Consider the following 17,968-nt stretch of genomic DNA (forward strand, 5'->3'; position numbering starts at 1 on the left):
TATGAAACACTACACATTTATAATCAGTGGATTGTAAAGGTTCTGGAAATTTCCCAAAGAAATGCTGTATGTTTAAGGAAACAATCATATGTGGGTATCCAAGTATTGGGTTGTATGGAAATGACCAATAAATAACACGTTCCTAATTTTTATCATTTTCTTTCCCTTTCAAATTATAATTTTTGTACTGAAAGAATAAAAAATGATTCACTATGTGAAAGGATAAGTGTTAACTACAGTAATGCAGACTAAATAGTTAACTAAAATGTGGTAATCATGTAGCAAAATATACATATATCAAATCCTTATGTTGTACACCTTAAACTAATACAATGGTATATGTCAAGTATATCTAAATAAAACTGAGGGAAAAAGGTGACTCATGGGGGAAATAGTCTGAAATATGGGAAATAGCAGTTACAAATTCTTTTTAGTTTTTTCTTTCAGTTTTTACTATATATTAAAATTGAAGAAAGTATAGTATTAACTTGGCCTAGGAAGAATACAGTGTGACCAATATGACAGTATGTACCATGTTGCATGCTGTTGTGTTTGTAAAGCCTCTGTGATTTCCTTGGTGTAGAGTAGCTACACGTTAGAGATTTTTAAGTGGATTTTAACCCAGCAGCCAAATTCAGGCTTCAGTTCATCTGATCTGAAAAATTTGTCCTCATCTTTTATTCATATGTGATTTTTTTGTTAACCTGTGATCAGTAGATAAAATTTAAATCAGGTGTTTATTTACTACGAAAATTGTAACTTTTAAAATTTTATTTTATTTTTTAATTTATTTTTCGCTGTGTTGGGTCTTCATTGCTGCACGCGGGCTTTCTCTAGTTGCGGCGAGCAGGGACTACTCTTCATTGCGGTGCACGGGCTTCTCATTGCGGTGGCTTCTCTTATTGCGGTGGCTTCTCTTGTTGCGGAGCATGGGCTCTAGGCGCACGGGCTTCAGTAGTTGTGGCACGCGGGCTCAGTAGTTGTGGCTCACAGGCTCTAGAGCGCAGGCTTAGTAGTTGTGGCGCATGGGCATAGTTGCTCCGTGGCATGTGGGATCTTCCCGGACCAGGGCTCGAACCTGTGTCCCCTGCATTGGCAGGTGGAATCTTAACCACTGAGCCACCAGGGAAGCCTGAAAACTGTAACTTGATTCCAAATTAAACAGTTTAAATTTCATCTGCTCATTATTTTTCTTTCATGACATTAATACAACTAAGTATATGCTCAGTAGTATATTTCAAATGCTTTTTTTTAGCATTCTGGTATTCATCATTGATGTTTTAAAAGTCACTAAATCAGTTCTTACTGACTTCTGTATATAATAGGGCAGACGTACGATGTAAAAAATTTTAAGTTATGTCATGTTTTATACATACAATATATATATCGGGCATATGTAAGCGATGGAGCACAAAAGTACTTCTGAACCCACCACTGTACCTAAGAAATTTAAAAGTAACATTGTTAATGCTGTATGAATATTGGCTGAAATAGGGATGTTTGTGTGCTTTATGAACTGGTCTATTTTCAGATATTATTGGTAAAGCACATTATGTTTAAAGAGCTCAGCAGAAAATGAATGCATACTGAGTGTGTGAGAGGTGGGAAAGATTGCTGTTAACATATGTATTCACAAAAAATAGCTCTCTAAGTAAATGAGAAGTAACTTGTTTGAAAAACAATTCAGTAGTTTTTTTTTAATGTCTTATTCCCTGGGAGAGAAGAAATAGGACAGGCATTGTGGCCAACAGTGCTGTGGAGAACTTATTAGGTAGCAGGAGGCCTTGTCTACAGAAACAGGAAGGCTCATTCAACTTGGTAACTGCAGTATATTTTATAAGGAAACCTGTGTGTAAAAATAGATGCTGAATGAAACTTCTTTTAGAGCACAGGGCCATATGGCTGTTAAAGCGCCACTTTGTTTTACTGGAAAGAAAGTACGAAAACTCCCCATTTGGAAGCAAGTCTTAGCGTAGTGGCTTTTAGAAAATGTCTTTTTGTGCATTGTTACTAGTAAGCATTCCAAAACAGATGTGTTTTCTAACCACATTGATTAAGTAACTACCTTAATCAGCATTTCTCAAATTCTATTAGGGTGTGCTTCTTTTAGAGTGATGTTAGAAATCCTATATAGTGATTTGGCACAGTTTTTCTGTGAATTTTGGCAGATGTTCAGTATTTGAAACAAAATAAGAAATTGAAGGAAATTGTATTGACGTTCTAGGTGATCCTTGCTATCTGTTCTTTAAAAAGTCACAAGATACACCCAGTCCAGAGTTTTAGTGTTATGTTCTATGACAGGAAAATATTTTTAATTCTGTGATGTTTATAAGCGCATGTATCTGCAAGTCTTTCTGTTACATTGATGCAATTTCTGAAATTTGAGTTTGTAAAAATATCGGAAACGAGTTCAAAATGTGACTTTATTAAAATGATATTAAAATAGTATTTACCGTAAAACTACTACTGCTAGTTTAAATGAGAAAGATTTAATTTAAAGTCTCTTTTCCTTAGGACGGAGGTAAAGAGAGCAACCCGATTTATTGCAGGAAGGAGTGTGTTACGGATTACCAATAGTATCTTGGAGCTCAGGTTCGATAGAGTAAACGGAATCTACTCTGTTAGCAGGATCATCCTCTAAAGTTATAACTGAGGAAAACTTTGAATGCTTTTTTTATCTCCATAAACACAAGTATATCTTCTTTGCAGTAAAATTGCCACTAACTTTATTCTCCTTTACATGAAGGTATTTCCCATTTCAAATGAAAAGCCCATAGGGCTCAAAATAAATGGAACCTAACATGTTTCCATTTTAAACACACGTACCCCCCAAACTTTTCTCCATACCTTTCTTTCCTCTCCTCAGAGACCTCTGCCTTCTCCTATACAGCACATGCCTGCCAATAAAACTTCTAGTATGGTAAAATGTTTTCAATTTATGTGTTCTTTCCAACTCTTACGTCAGAGACCCTTGAACTTACTTCAGATCTAGAAGCACTGATGGCAAGCCTTCAACACTCACTTCTTTTAAAATGTGTTTATATACATTTGTGTAATACATTTTCTGGTTCTCTGGCCTTGAAGCCGCCTTTGCCACAAATGAAACAGACCTCTCACACAAAATACATTTTAATATATGCATGCTTATACACATGAGTGAGAAAGTATACATTACAAGACGTCTTAATGTGACGACTTTAATGTGCAATATCTTATAGGTTACAAGCTTTCATATATGATATGTCATTTGTTCAGTATGACAGTATTGTGAGGAATAAGGGGATTTCTCTTTTCTAGCAAGAACTGATGCGAAGAGGGGTTCATTGCAGTAGAGCTGGGATCTGTAACCCTTAGTCTAAGGCACTTTTTATTAGACCACACTACAAATTCTATTTTAAAACACAGCAAGATGGCACTGCTTATTAATAGTACTGTTGAATTAAGAATTGCTGAATCTGTCTGTAATTTAGCCTATGAGGCCAACACTCTTAGCTAGCTGAATACTGATTCTAGTAGCTCATATATTAGAGTCTGTATTTGCATACTGCATAGTCTTGGTCCAATAAAGGAAGAAGTAACATTAATTGATTTATCTGATCTTGCTTTTAGAAAATTCCCTTTTTTCTCTGATGATGAGAGATGATTGAGCTTGACAATTGAAGATATTTCTTGCATTTCCGATTAAAATTTTATCTGCCAGGCAAGTGTCTCAGCCTTTTAGGGTTTCCCCACTCTCTTTATAGGATTCCACTGACCGTCTTCCTCCTTCCCAGGTCCTTGCTGGGGGCAAACTTAAGAAACCTCATGGTATTGGGAGAGGTGTATCCAGTCCTGTTACTTTCCTCTGTAACCCACTGCATCTACTACCGCGAGGGTTTGCCCTCCTGCTTACTCAGTCCTTGGTCTAAGCCATTCTAGAACACAATCAATAAGGGTTTATTGTATCTGTAAGTACAGTATGAGCACAGAGAATAGAGCTTACTTCATTCATTCCGTAAACGTCAGTTGTACCAGCTGTGTGCCAGGCACAGTTACAGATGCTTTGGATATGGTAGCGACCGTGACAACGTACCTGCCTCCAATGTGCTGACGCTTAGGGGGAAACGGGCGATAAATTCAAAAACAAAGGTGATCAAACCAGAAATGATGTGAAGAAAATAAAATGAGTTAGCAAAGCTGGTGGTTACTTTTCTTACGATGTTCACGGAACTGAAATCTAAATAATGAGAATAAGATAGAGGAACAAGTGAAGGGACTTTGAGAGAAGATTAGTGTGGTGTGTTTGAGGGATAAAGAGAAAACCAGCATTCATGGAACGTTTTGGGCAAAGGGGAAAGCGATGGGAGATGAGGTCAAAGAAGCAGGCAGAGGCCAAATCACGTAGGCCACAGTAGCAAGTGTGGTTTTGTTTGTACTGGAAGTTTTAAGCAGGAAAATGATATGTGATTTTACACTTTGTGGATGTTTCTTTGGTTGCTGAGTGGAGAACTCCGTCTGTTGGGGGACATGTGGAATCAGTATAGTAAAGAAGCAGCTATTTCACAAGTTTCTGCAAGATCTTAACTTGGTCTAGAGTTTTTGCAGTGGAAGTGCTGAGAAGTGGTTCAATTTGGGATATATTTTGGATATAGTGCTACCAAGTCTTGATATAATGTATTGGATATGAGACCTGAGAGAAAGAGAGAAGTTAAGAAAGATCTAATGATTTGTGAACAGAATATATCCCTTGTGAAGAGTTAAAATGGTAACAACTTGGCTGGCTGGCCTGTTTGCATTCATTCATTCATTCATTGTTGTGGAAGTGTGAAGTATCTTGATAGATCAGCATTTTGCACATGAATTGTTTCTTAGAAGTTGCTACTTCAGTTGGTTCAAATACACTTATTAGCCAGAAGAAGAGAAAATGAACGGGATAAATTTTGGAGTCCACTTTTAAATTTCTAAGTAATTTTCAGAAACATCATCTTCATTAGGAATCATTTTTGAATACCTGTTGTAGAACTGTGATCAAAGTGTCAGTTTACTGGAATGGTTTTCTAACATCTCTGATGGCCATAGTTTTATTTACCAAGAGAAAGTAAAGAACATTGCTCAGATTTATGCTGTGAATTTGAAAGACTTGATATGGTACTGATAACCTATTTTAAGATAACAAATATAATTGTTAAACATTTGTTTAGGTTTTATCATGACTAGCAATAGATTTATGGTTGCATTTTCATGTGTCACAAGTACACTTGACTATACATCAGGGCCCCTTGTATAATCACTGTGTACAGTACATCTTTGTTCATTTTATAGAACATAATTTTATTACATGGAGGTTGATAGTTGAGTCTTTTAATTTATAACATTTTCATCATACACATCTTCTATTGGTTTCTGTAATCTTAGTGAGGAGTTCAACCTCAAATGATAATGTAAGGAACAATTCTAATATTACACAAAGGTATAGACTTCAGAACATTCTTGTAAAGCTGTACCTTTGTAAAGTTATCAAATAACTTTGTGTCCATACTGATTCCATTCACTTTAAGCATGATTTCTTACCATTTCTTATGTCAGGTACTTTATATTTTGTGTTCTCAGTTTTGTTACTAGTTTTTTTCATTTTTTGGAAAAAAATTTCCTTTAATATTCATATAATTTCTAGATAACATTAAAAGTTTTCCCCATAATGTGTATATTATTTTAGATAAAAATAATAATTATCAGATTATTCTGGATCTCATTTTTAAAAATATGTGGTGAAGTGTGCTGTAGTTTTATATTTATAAATAAAGTCTGTACTTTTAAAAATGAAAGGCAGATTTTTCTTAACTAAATGCTTAAAGTTATCTGTAGTCCAGGTTATTGCTTCTTTCTCTGTGATAAAACAAAATGAAAAGAAATATTTGTTTCCAAACCTAGAGAACCTATTTCTCAGTTAACTTATTTTTTTCTCATGTGTTTCACTTTATTAAAAACCAAAAATAAAATTAGAAGTAGCAATACTAGTTGATTTGTAGATTAATCTCTTGGGGTCTGAAATGTTCAACCAGTTATCTGAAGTTATCTGATTAAAAACATGGAGGGGGGGAAAAAACCAAAATTTCTCCATTTCTCATGACCAGATCCTACATGCTTTTCCCTCAGTATGTGGTTCTGAGAGGGAAACCCAGCTTGCTTTATTATTCATCTTTCCTTTTGAACTGGATGATAAGTGCTGAGCCATCATGTCAAGCCTACTCTGAAGATGTCCACAGTAACAATAAACCCTTTGTGATGAAAATAGCACAGGGTAGCTATTTACCAAGTTAAAAATCGTGAACTTACTACTTATTATCTATATTGCAATGTGCTTTGCACATCAGCAGTCTTCAGCTTATTGACTGGGAAAATAGAAGTTAAAATGGATTATCTTAAATAGAATATAATTTTTTCATTTTCAGTCTTGTACTTGCATCTCCAAATCACTCAGATAATTAAGTTGGTAGATGAGATGCCTACTTTTATGCACATGGCCGCGTGCGTATATTGTCTGATATGTTCTATACTTTTTCTTAAGGGTGCTAATAATTAATGATCTTTTATCTGTGTGTTACTTCCTACTTGGTGACACTTTTTGCTGTTGTCAGGTTGTCTTGCAGAAGGAAACTTACCACGGTGCAGGAGCCACCAGAGTAAAGGAAAGCACACTATTATTCAGATGAATTAACTTAATGAAGATGATTTCTTCAGTGAAGAGGCAACAGGAAGGCAGGGCCAGAAGCATTTACCCCAGGAGGTTATATGTAGGATGACTGGAGACATTCCTGAAGACAATGAGGCATTGGCATTTGTTTAAGAGAGGCTGTTTCACTCAGAGGGCTCACTTGGGAATTAACTGGTGTCGTTTTGAAGGAGGGTTTTGCTAATTGGCATCTCCCAATTGTATATAATGCCAACACCTTTCTGTATTAATTATTTCCCCTAAGTGTAGCTCAGTAAAGCAAAACTCTTTGCAAAGTTATAAAGGTTTAAGAGGAACTGTTGCAATTTCATTAGTTTCCAGAAGCCCTCTGTGAACTGTAAGAGTTGGTTGGTATTATTTGTATAATGTTTTGTTGTTTGAAGTTGGAAGCATTATGTGCATGTATTGTGGTGATGGCCTGCTGAGTAATTGCAGGATTCATTATACTACCAAGACTGTCAAGGGGCATTTACGGATATTCACGTGCAGTGAACCCTTGAACTTGAACTGGTCATTCTTGTCTCCCATGGCTGAAATTGTGTTTACTCTAAATGGCAGGAGAAACTTTAATTATGAAACCAGTAAAGAGGCAAAATTACCTTAGTTTAAAGTGATAAATGGGCTATTAAGAAATGTACCTGCAGTTTTTCCTTTTTACTATAAAAATGTTATAGTGTTGACACATAATTACGTGTATACATATATATTTATACACACACCTCTTGAGTTTTGCTTTTTAAATTTCATATTAATATTTTCAAATTTTTTATTAATTTTGGTCTATACATGGAATTCCTACAGTAAAAATAATGGATTCCTAATTTTTTTTACATTGAAACACACACTTTTGGCACACATTTGCCACCAACAGTGTATCTTTAAAACATTTTAAAGCTCAGAATTATGATGAGTTTCCTTGAGAGTATAGATAACCTTTTCATAGTAGAAGGGAGATCTTTATGAGTGTCCCTCCACTAGACTTTTAAGGTCTTGAGAATAGAAACATTCTATAAATTAATCTATGTGTCCTATCTCCCAATGCTCAATGCATAGTGCACGTTCAATGAAATCTTGTTGAACTTAGTTGAAGAGAGCTGAGAGAAGTGGGCATATAAGAGAAGATTGCAATTGGAAATACAGTTACAGCTGGAACATGGAGTACGTGGAGGTTGGTGGGAGGATATGGAATTGGAGAGTGAGGCAGGGCAGATGCTTCTGTCTGCAGGTGCCTGGATCATACAGAGAGGATATTATGGACCCACTGCAGGATTTTAAGCAGCTAATCACTCTTGACAGCATTGTGGAGGATGGGAATGAGGCAGGAGTAGGAAATCAACTCTCTGAATCACCCTGGCTGGGATACAGTATCCTGGAAGCCTGGGTTGAACAAAGGTTGTTTTGTTTGTTTGTTTTTGTTTTTTCCCTTAAAAAAAAAACTTAAAAAATTAATTCTGGTAAAATACACATACCATAAAATTTACTATCTTAATCATTTTTACATGTTACAATTCAGTAGTGTGAAGTATGTTCACATTGTTGGGCAACAAATCTCTAGAACTCTTTTCATCTTTGCAAAGTTGAAACTCAGTAACATAATACATTATACTGAGTGACTTAAACGACCATGGACAATTGTTTTTCACAGTTTTTGGAGGCCAGAAAGTCTAAGATCATGATGCCAGAACATTCAGTTCCTGGTGAGGACCCCCTTCCTGGTGTGTAGATTGCTGTCTTCTTGCTGTCTCCTTACATGGCAGAGAGAGAGAGAGAGAGTGCACAATGGAGCTAGCTCAGATCTCTCTTCGTCTTCTTATAAAGACACTGATCCCATTATGGGGGCCTTACCTTCATGACTTCCTCTAAGCCTAATTATTTCCAAAAGGCCCCACCTTCAAATACCATCACATTGAGGGTTATGGCTTCAACATATGAATATAACAGTATTTATCTTTTTGTGACTGGTTTATTTCACTTAGCATAGTGTCTTTAAGGTTCATCCATACTGTAGCATGTGTCAGATTTTCCTACCTTTTTAAGGCTGAATAATATTTCATCATATGAATATACCACATTTTGTTTATCCATTCATCTATTGTAGAGTTGCTTCTGCCTTTTGGCTGTTGTGAATAATGTTGCTATGCACATGGGTGTTTAAATACCTTCTCAAAATTCTGCTCTCAGTTCATTTGGGTATATATCCAGAAGTAGAATTGTTGGATCATAAAGTAATTCTATTTACAATTTTTTGAGGAGTTATCATATTGTTTTCCATGCCAGCTGCACCATTTTACATTCCCATCACCAGTGCACAAGGGTTTCAATTTCTTCACATCCTCCCCAATACTTATTTTGTTTTTTTGATAGTAGCTATCCTGTTGGGTATGAGATGGTATCTCATTGTGGTTTTAATTTACATTTCCTTTGTGATTAGTGATGTTGAGCATCTTTTCTTGTGCTTGTTGGCCATTTATATGTCTTCTTTGAAGAAATGTCTATGTAAGTTCTTCACCCATGTTTTAATTGGGTTGTTTGTTTTTTGTTGTTGTTGAGTTCTAGTCATTCTTATATATTCTGGATAATAGCCCTTTATCAGATATATGATTTGCATGTCTTCTTCCATTTCATAGGTTGCCTTTTCATGCTATTGATTGTATTCTTTGATGCACAGAGGTTTTAAATTTTGATGTCCAATTTATCTAGTTTTTAAATTGTCTGTTCTTTTGGAATCACATCCAAGAAATCATTGCCCAATGCAGTAACGTGAAACTTTTCCCATATGTTTTCTTCTGAGAGTTTTATAGTTTTAGTTCTTACGTTTAGTTCTTTGATCCATTTTGAGTTAGTTTTTGTATGTGGTATAAGGTAGGGGTCCAGCTTTACTTTTTGCATGTGGGTATTCAGTTTTCCCAACACCGTTTGTTTAAAAGACTGTCCTTTCCCCATTGAATGGTCTTGGCAACCTTGTTGATGCTCTGGGTATACTGCTGGAGCAGAGGGGAAAAAGGGCCTTTAGCACATGGAAATTAGGTAAGGACCTAAGAGACAGAATCTTGGGGAGGTACCAGAGACTTACTAAGTAAGTTAATCTTGAAGGTAATTCCAAGAATGGAATGGTGGAACCTTGTCAGATCAACAACACAGACAGGAGGGACTTAGGGCAACTTCCTGAGGCAGAAAGAATGTACAAACAATGTTTTGTTTGTTTTTGAAAGATCTCTGAAGTAGACAAGGAGGAAGTGTAAAAGGATAAAGATGAATGACAGGCAACTCACCCTAAGGAAATATAAAGTGTTGTGAGGAAGAGAGTAGGCATACATAGTTACAACACAGGGTAAAATAATACGATACATGTCATAGAAGTGATACCAGTAAAGTGCTATGGAAGTTTGCAAGAGGAAACAATTACTTCTACTGAGGGAATCAGCTGGGTCTTCCTGGGTATATTCGTCAAAATTTCTCAGTTGAAAGCCACAGAAGCCAACTATGATTAATTTACACAGAAAACAAAGTTGTTAAGAGGATATTTTGCTAGTTCATAGATTCTCCAGGAGGAAATGAGAACCAGGTTTGGAAGAGACATAGCCTAGAAAAGTACTTAAAATTCCAGCCCAGCATTTATCTTGTAATGCGGACACCATTGTCACCACAGTTCGGCATAGACCCTGCCACTTACCCTGCTCACATCGTCAGTGCTCGATCCAGCTGCTGCCCCTGGACCTAGCGCTGCTGCCGCCTGAGGAAAGTGAACGCAGCTGCTGCTGCCCCCACTAGCACTGGCCAGAATGGATGCCCTGAGGTCTTTGCTGGCTGCGTGTAAAGTCTGGGAGAGGTGCATCTGACTGGGAAGATTTCAGTCGTGTAGTCATGTCCTACCTGCTGGAGAGGTGGAGAAAGTGAGCATGTGACTTCTTTTTTTTTTACCTTCTGTTTTGGCAGAGTTCTGTCTCAAACAAATGGAAAAGGCCCAAAACATAGGAAGTGAGAAGGGCTCTTAAAGCCAGATGGCTGCAAAGTATGGTCACATCCACAGAGCTGGGAGAGGTAGAATTTGGAGTGCTGTAGGAGTAATAGTAATACTTCGTTGTGCTGTTGGTAGTTGGAAATAGCGGGGTGGCGGTTCAAAAAAACGATTTAGCCTGGTAGTCGAAATGATATTAGCTAAAGCCTGGGCGTTACAAAGGAACACATTTGAGAGAAGAGATCTTGGGAGAGAATCATGGTTATCTATGTTTATATGAACATGAGAGGAAGAAACTTGGATGGGTAAGCCCTCATTATGAAAACCAAAGGAAGAGCTTCTAGCAAGTATTGTATTTGTTCAATTTACTTTTAAATGAATGAGGCTTCTAAAAAGGGAAGTAGAGGCAGTGCCTCATGTTGCCCAGGAATGGAAAGGATAAAGACTAAGAAAAATTCATTGGATTTGTTGAGTTTTGAAAGAATTTCATTAGAATGGTGCAGGTAGAATTCAGAGGGCAAATAGAGATTTATAAGGAAAAAGTAATTGGGATGAGAGTAAGGTGGCAGTAAGGGTCAGGTACTTTAGGAAGAGACAGATAAGACTTGTCAAAGGAAATACCTGCAAAAAAAGATTTATCGAGCACCTACTACATAGTCACTGTTTTAAGTGCTTGCAGTATCCAAGTGAACACAGTGGACGAAGATCAGTGCCCATGGGGTCCTTACATTCTAGAGGGGTGAGGCAAGTCAGTTAACAATAAATATAGTAAGTTAATTCAGAGTGGTTAGAGGTGATAAGTGGGGAAAACAAGTAAAGCAGCATAAGAAAAATTTATTGGATTTGTTGACCTTTGGAAGAAGAATTTCATTAGAATGCTGGGAATAGAGGTCCAGTAGGGGCAAGTAGAGATTTGGGGATGGGGGTGGTTGTAGTGATACGAGGAGTGGTAGGATAGGCTTCATCAAAGTGAGAATGGAGCCAAGACTGGAAGGAAGTGATGGAGGAAGCTAAGTACATACCTAAGGGAAGAGTGTTTTAGGCGGAGGAAGAAGGGACACAAAGCTCTGAGCTGGAGCACGCAAGGTGTGTTTGAGGAACAGGATGAGGAAGAGGGAGAAAAGGAGGAGAGGAGCCCAATGAGATATTTGGAAGCCACCTCTTACATGACCTTGTAAACCACCATGAGGACTTCGTAAGGACATCATAAGCATCTACTCTAGGACTGACAGCTCTTTGATATTTTTTTGTAGCTCACTATGGGGTTAAACGAAAACTTCCTGTACAATTCAAGACTTCAAGCTTGCTTTTCATAGGCTATTTTTATTTGTAACAACTTCCAGAAAGAGATAATATAAAAACCAATACAAAGAGATAATGTTATGTAACAGACGTAAAGTGAGGCAAGATTCTTTACTGAAGAGGCAGAAGGTAAACTATGATGAATAATTTATATGGTTTTTTTTGCCTTAGAGTGAAGTAAACATTTTGTTGTTCAATTGCCAATTTCTGATTATATACATATCATTTTAATGAAAAATCGAACATCCTTTTTAAACAAGCGTTTCTAAAAGAGCAGCTATTGCTTTTGAACTTCCTCTCTTTTCCTTTTTTCTTTACACATCCTTCCGTGGAGGCGCTAATGAGATATATTGAAGACTCAGAGTGGAAATTTTGGCGACTGTTTAAATCAGATTGATCATCTTAATGGGCCTTAAATCATCTGGATAAATGCAGGTTTTACTCGTGTTGGTTAAGGTTGAATTTGAATGTTTCATTTGGCATAATCATTAAGATAACTCACTGCTTGACTAAATTTTTCATTTTTCAGCTGGGTGTTTGATAGTAGTAGGCGTGACCACACAGAGTGCTGACTAACTATAATAAGCATAGAGAAAGGTGAACAGTTAAATTAATGCCTATGTAACTAAGGGTTTTGTATTAGAAAAGAGTGGTATTACAATTTCATAGATTTTCATTGGACTAGTAGGGATTTTGTGTCTAAATACGGTCACTGGTTTTATCTGATATTGTGATCAGTAAAGCTCATCCTTTTTACCTGCATAATTCCATTGTCATTTCACTGTCATTTCATGTACATTTAGTATCCTCTGATTTTGCTGTAATGCTCTAGATAGAGCACAGAAGGGGTTTCACTGAACTGTGATGAAGTCTGATTTCACTGTACTGTGATGTACTCTGATTGAATAAGGTCTATATGTAGGTTTCTTTTTATTTATTTTTTACAAACTAATTGTTTAAACATTCAAACCAACCCTCAATCTTGTGAAAATTCTCCATATATGGAGTCCGTTAAAAAGGCTTTAATGAGATTATTAGAAGATGTTAACTTCTCATAAAAAAATTCAAAACACTAAGCAGTTGTGCTTTATATATGGGGACAGGTGAAGGAAGATAAGGGAATTGTGTGTGTGTGTGTGTGTGTGTGTGTGTGTGTGTTTATACGAGGTACAATATATTTCAGGCATCCTTTTGGTATCAACCATCTGTCATTAGGAAAATATTTCAGTATACACAGTTGACTTCTGGCTGGTAGAAGACATGAAAAGGTTTAGCATGAATCTGAACTGAAAATCATGACATCATTACTTCCTTTATTTGAAAAATATTTTTGCATGCACATAGATTTTGTGTCACCTTAAATCAAACGTTAGCTTTCTGTAATCTTTGTATTTCTTCTAGCATCAATTTTTAAAAGACTACTAAGAGCTAAATCCATTAAGAAATGTGGAAATCATATACTGGCAGCACTATTGTTGAAAAAATACTATGGAAAAGCTGTTGTATGCTAAATAGAAACAAAACTTTTCTCTGTTATGAATATCTTCTCTTTTACTTTAAGCAACTTTTTCTCATTGATTCCTTAATACATACTTAGGTATTTTCCAAAGAGGGGAAAACAGATTTTCTAGGAGCTGTCTCCATATAGTGTGTAAACTTAAGCATGGACTCCAAATGTTTAAATAAGGGCTATACTTTAACTCCTTTTATATTTCTTTTATGTGTAAACTAAGGTGCACCGTCCTTACTTCTAAATTATATTCAGAGGGATTTACAAGGAAACATACAAGATAACATTTTATTGATATAATTTAAATATAAATTTTAATTTTCAATTTATTTAATATCAGTTCAAGTTGGATTTGCATGAAATTAATGCACAATTGACTCTAGGACAAAATAAGAGTAGAGTGATATTAATCCTCTTTACGAATTGATTTTTAATTTTTTTTTAAATATATTTATTTATTTAATTACTTATTTTTAGCTGTGTTGGGTCTTCGTTGCTGCGCGGGGGCTTTCTCTATTTGAGGTGAGTGGGGGGGCCACTCTTCGATGCGGTGCGCGGGCTTCTCATTGTCGTGGCTTCTCTTGTTGAGGAGCACGGGCTCTAGGCACGTGGGCTTCAGTAGTTGTGGCACATGGGCTCAGTAGTTGTGGCGCACGGGCTTAGTTGCTCCTCGGCATGTGGGATCTTCCCGGCCCAGGGCTGGAACCCGTGTCCCCTGCACTGGCAGGCAAACTCTTAACCACTGTGCCACCAGGGAAGTCCAAGAATTGATTTTTAATGGAAACTGTGTTCAGGTTTTTATAATGGCTAGCAAGAGATGCAGAGAAGTACTAGAGGTTCTGATTTTCTGCTTAGGGGTGCTTTAGCACTAATTTGATAAAGAAGAAGATATCCTTTGGAATAGAGCTTCAGGTGAGACAAGTTAGTGGCTTCTGTGGTTCATTATTTTACCTAGTGCGTAACTTTAATACTGAAGAGTCCGGGGCCAAAGTGTTAAACAACAAAAGCCCTTTTCTCACACAGTTCCTTGTAAGTGGGGCAAAGTAGATCTTCTCAGCAGCCTTCTCATGGTGTGAAGAAAACAGCCTCTTTTGTTAAAACAACCTCAGACTCATCTGGTGGAGAGAGGAGTATATTACCTAGTTCTGGCGACTTCGCTCATCTACCTTTTCTTTCTACTGAGTCCGCAGAGTTGCCTCACTATATCTGCTAAAGCACAGGCCGACTCAAGGCAACAACTCTTCCCTGAACTCTGAGGTGCTTCACTCACCTTAGTCACTTCACTGGTTGATAATACCTGCATTGAAGGGCTGCTGGAAAAGTTAAAAAGATACATACAAGGCACTGCTTTAAATGAATGACAATATATATTTTACAATTATTATTAATATACTTTGTATAAACAACTAATACATGCTAGGGGAAAGTTGCATCTCTTACTGGATCTGAAACCCCTGACCTGTGAATTCGCTGCTGCAGCTCCCAGAGTGTCTGTTGTCCCTGTCATTTGTCCCCCTCCTCTGAATGGACAGCTTTGGGATTGAGGGTATCTTGCCCCTCTTTTGCTCCAGCCTCTGGACTTTCTGGCAGTCATGTTCCCTGAATGAATCTCATCAGCCCCAGTGTCTCTGAAACCTCCATCTACTGAATGGCCTGTTTCTGCCCCAGTTATTTCTTGCAGAGCAGAAACATATGGGTCCCTAGCTAATGAAGTACTGGTGTCTGATCCTGTCTACCCGTAACTAGTGCCAGGCCTCCTTGGCTCAGGCATACTCAGTATTCTCATCCGTAAATGGGAATGACACTGCTTGCTGCACGTGAGGCAGTGAGGGTCAGTGAGGCAGTGTATGTTGGTACATAGCATAGTGCCTGAGCACTAAAAGCTCGCCAAGTGGCGTGTTGTCACCATTAGCAGCAGCACCCTCTAATCTGTCTAGAAGTAACCTATTTATCATCTCTGCGTTCCTTACTTTCCAGCTCCTGTCAAGACATCTCCCTCCTGTTCACTTTTAGCTTCTGGTCTGAGATAATCATGTTGACCAGGTGATGGATTTCTCTATAGTGAGTAACAGAGAGAATAATCTCAGATTTTATGTATTACCCGGTTCCCTATTACTAGGGTACAAGTGTGACTTTATTAGCCTTTAGTTGAATCACACCAAAACCACGTATTACCTGAACAGAATTATGCCTGTATGCGGTTTAGGAGTCCTGGGGCAGTCCGGAAGTTTGTTTTGTTTTGTTTTTCTTTTAACTCTAGAGCTTATCTGAGTAAATTCACTGTTAATTTTCATTGGTAGTTTAATTGTGTAAGTTACCTTTAATTCTCTTCTACGCTTAATTGCTTTCTGTGTCTAGTCTTCTTATCTTGTATGCAGGCTATACACATCCTTGTTACCTTCGAGGGCGGACATGAACTTTCAAAAAGAACTCTGCAATCTCTAGGTAAATGATACTGTCTTAGATGTAAGATATCACTCTCTTAGAAAATTCCATGAAACATCTTGCTCTAAGGGGTTTGATCGTGCTGATGATCAAATTATGCCCTCGAAGTACACAGTGTTGCGGCGTTTCAGGAGAATAAAGTTTGGGCTTATTTGTTCTCTTTCAGAAGCTGTCTCAAGTACCTTTAATGAGTTGTGGGGAGTAGCAGTGATAAAAGACCAACATTGAAAGCGTATATCAGAAGATATTATCATGTCTATTTCATAATATTGGCCTATTAATAGTAGCCTATTAATAATAATAGTAGCCTATTAATAATAATCGTATTTGTGTTAGGTAAAAATGGTTATGCAGTTGATTGGTGTTTAATCTACATTAAGATATGTTCAGAGTATTTCATAACAAATACTCTACTACTTTTGCAAATGCCTTAAAAAGGTTGTGATGATGGTTGTTATAAAAATTCATATTTTTAATTTTTTATATATGTCCTTATTGAACAGTTATTTCAAAAAAAAAATCAATCTGCCAAAGTCATTGAAACCTGGTTTATAAGTAAAGGTTTTGAAATTTTAAAGCTGAAGTGAAATCTGGTTGTCTCTTTTTATTTGTGTGTGAATTTTTTTGTTGCTAGTGGTAACTATGGAGAATTTTTTTTCAAATAGCACCCTTTTAATAACAATGGTCTCCCCAAATATACTGTGGCATAGCTTTAAACTTTATTAAGTCTGCCTTGGACTCTCCCTTCCTCTCCCTGAGTAAATGGAAGAAAAGTTTGGCAGGCTCCACGCTGTGCACTTGATTGATGTCCAGAACATCTGAAGGACTCTTGTGTCCTGCCTGCTCTCCATGAGTGCATAATGTGTGAATACTTAAAGGAGGTCAGCCCTTATCACATGTAATCTAGGCCTGAGAGCAGATCCACAGTGACAATCATATCCCGTAAGTAAGAACACAAATCATCCTCTACATGCTTTAGACAAAGTTGTGGGATATTTTTTCTCTCTTTTTACCCCTTCCCACTCACGGGGGACCTTGGCAGAGCAACGAAAGCAGAGAGAAGACGTGCTCAGAATAATGTGTCACTCCTTGGAGGGAGGAAGGGATTGTTTATTTGTAATGATGTGATGGTCTTTCACTGTGCAGCTGAAGGGAGCTTGGGCTGTTAATGACTAGTGATGTGGAAGATTGCAGAGCAGAACGGGGTGGGGAGGCAGGAGGCAGCCCGAAAGCAGCCTGAAGTTGTGGCATTTGTAAACTCCAAGCCAGGAATAAAGCTTTTTGTACACTTGAGTTCTGTTGTTTATTTTTTCTCCGGTAATGGAGTAACTTTTTATATCGTTATGTAAGTGTATAGCTGAAAATGAGAACAGCAAAATGGATTAACCAGTACAATTCTGAACACACTTTTCTATTCTTTGCACAACTAGTATGAAAGTTTGAAAACTATTTTACTGCAAAACTCTATAGGATGGTAGGGACCTAAAATGCTACATATAGCTTCTAATAGGAACAAAGAAATAACAGTTGTTTTTATGTGCCTGTGTTTGAACAGAAGTTTAATTTAAAAGCAAATGTTGTTCCAAACAGTATTAGCAGAGATCTTCAGGTATTAAAGAAAATAGCACTCACCTTATTTTTCTCATGAAGACTATTAAGGATATTGTTGCATTTTCTTATATAAAAGGAAGATATTCTTCACCTTATCTCAGAAACTTTACTAGTTTCTTTTGACATGTAATCAGCTTCAAGAAGTAGTTGCAGTCATTTCACACAATGGAAACTGTGCAGACGCCCCCCTCCAGAAACCAAGGCATTGCTTCCTATGTAGGTAGGATAAAACCAAAATCAAGTTAAGAGCTGTAAGGCCCTTCCTTCCCAACGTCTCCCAGTCTGCTTTTCCAGCCCAGTTTCTCTGCTCTCCAGGCATATCCGGTATCTCATGTTCTCTGCAAACATTGCTCTTTTTCTTGCTCATAAATATCTGTACTGTCTGTTCTCTTTGCTTGGGATTCCTTTGCCCTCTCTTCACCCAGTAATT

The 17,968-nt window shown here is 37.2% G+C and overlaps 1 protein-coding gene across 2 annotated transcripts in view; it reads left to right on the forward strand.

The window, feature by feature from the left end:
* BMPR1B (bone morphogenetic protein receptor type 1B) overlaps positions 1-17,968 on the forward strand; it is a 439,992-nt gene that overhangs the window by 299,746 nt on the left and 122,278 nt on the right. The gene's annotated exons all lie outside the window — the stretch shown is intronic.

This window comes from Balaenoptera acutorostrata, chromosome 5 (genome assembly GCF_949987535.1).
Source record: "Balaenoptera acutorostrata chromosome 5, mBalAcu1.1, whole genome shotgun sequence".
Classification (NCBI taxonomy): domain Eukaryota; kingdom Metazoa; phylum Chordata; class Mammalia; order Artiodactyla; family Balaenopteridae; genus Balaenoptera; species Balaenoptera acutorostrata.